This window comes from Calliphora vicina, chromosome 4, assembly GCF_958450345.1.
Source record: "Calliphora vicina chromosome 4, idCalVici1.1, whole genome shotgun sequence".
Classification (NCBI taxonomy): domain Eukaryota; kingdom Metazoa; phylum Arthropoda; class Insecta; order Diptera; family Calliphoridae; genus Calliphora; species Calliphora vicina.
The window spans coordinates 107,722,179-107,723,981 of record NC_088783.1 but is presented as its reverse complement, the minus strand read 5'-3'; the positions used below and the strand labels follow the sequence as shown (position 1 = coordinate 107,723,981).

The 1,803-nt window shown below is 26.4% G+C and overlaps 1 long non-coding RNA gene across 1 annotated transcript; it reads right to left on the bottom strand.

The window, feature by feature from the left end:
• Nucleotides 1-434: 434 nt before the first annotated feature.
• Nucleotides 435-927, bottom strand: LOC135958071 (uncharacterized). Its single transcript, XR_010576445.1, has 2 exons — nt 751-927; nt 435-683 (listed from the first exon to the last, which is right to left on the bottom strand). It is a non-coding gene; the product is annotated as an uncharacterized LOC135958071 (long non-coding RNA).
• Between the last annotated feature and the right edge of the window lie 876 nt (nt 928-1,803).

The following is a 1,803-nucleotide window of genomic DNA, read 5'->3' as shown; positions in this document are numbered from 1 at the left end:
CCCTTAAAATCGTTATATTTGAATTCAAGTACAATTTCGTAACAATATGGATTCCGTGCCAAAAGAACTACTTATCTTTTGAATATAAAAACATAATATAAAGGTTTCAATATGAGAAAATAAATTTTTTTACCATATTCTTATAAAACATCCCGATTTTTAGAGGTTATGATAGTAACCTTTGTAAAACTGATTATTTTTCCACATCTAATATCCAGTTTTGCACTTTGTTAGAATCTGGCAACTTCATATGTATTAATTTGGAAATAATGTATCACTCTGTTAATCGAGAACATGTTGTTATGTTTATGTCTTTACTATACCACAACACAGGGTGATAACAATATTTTATTTATATAATTCTCAAACACCCTGTTAATATTCTATTTTATGGTTATTGTCTTTACTAAATCCCACTTTGGACAACCGATTGATTCACATTTAAATTATTTCATCCATTTATTTTATATATCGTACATGTTTTTATATCCATTATTTGGAACACTGACTAATTGGTATACATTTACGATTGGCATCACGTGCATAACCCTTATTACAATAACAACCATCTGGACATCTAATATAATTTATATAACAGGGTTCATTCAAAGTAGCGCATTCAGTTTGACAGTTAGCACCGCAATCTGTATAGAATTCATTTTTGGGACATGTGCGGCTAGCAGCTGAAAATATTAAAGGGGATTTTTAGAAATTAAATGGAATTTTAAAACGTGAACAAAAGAAACCCACCTTCTCCCATATGATTGTGGGAAATGACAGCAACAATGGTTAGTATTAAACAGTAGCTTATAGAACTTTTTTTAAACATTATTATTGTTATTTAATTAATTTATATTGTTTTTAAATTATTGTTTTTAGTCTGATAAGAAAACTATCTATGTAGTGTTAATTGTTTGACAGTATTATAACAACTGATTCTGGTTTTGTTTGAGGTTTTGTATTTATGGGATTTTTTTTATTATTGTTTTAATGTGAAGTTTAATTGTGAATAAATATATTAAATGAAATAAAATGTAAACAAAACTTGTACACATTATATACAATATTTTATTTTAAATATTGCAATTAAGTTATTGAAATCAGAATCTATTTGAGTAATAAATAATGACATGTACACTCAGAGAAAAATGTTTATTGTTTCCAAAATTTAATTTGCAATTGTTTACAACATGTAAACCATTAAAAATCAGGACTGAGATCAAAAAAATCTTAACATATACATATATACATATGGGCAATTCCATATCATCGTACGTGACATTTGTACGCCTATAGAGTGGATAGATTTTGCAAAAATAAGAGCTTCTGAAAAATAATTTGGTCTTTATGTTCCATTCAGAGGGTACTATATTTTAAAATAATAAAAAGTTCTTTGGAAATATTGTTGTCTAAAATATTGAGCGAAATAAGGGTATATCGTACGTGACATAAAACGGAACTCATTTGAGGTAAATATGCGAAAATATTCGAATCGTGTGAGGCGTTATGTTTTCTTTTAATTTCTTACAATAAACGAAATATTTTTCCTTTATAATCCGTCATATTTAAATAAAAACAATCTTTGGATGATTTTATAATAAATAAAATTTAATATCGTACGTGACATACCGTACGTGACAGATTTTTCTCTTATAATAAAACAATATTCTGTAAATACAATCACAGTCAAATTCATTTCATAATACAAGATAATTGGGAGCCTAGTTTTTGCAGCAATTTTAGCCTAAAACCTTAAAAAATTAAATATAATCAGTTTAAACTATTATTTTGGTATTTAAAATT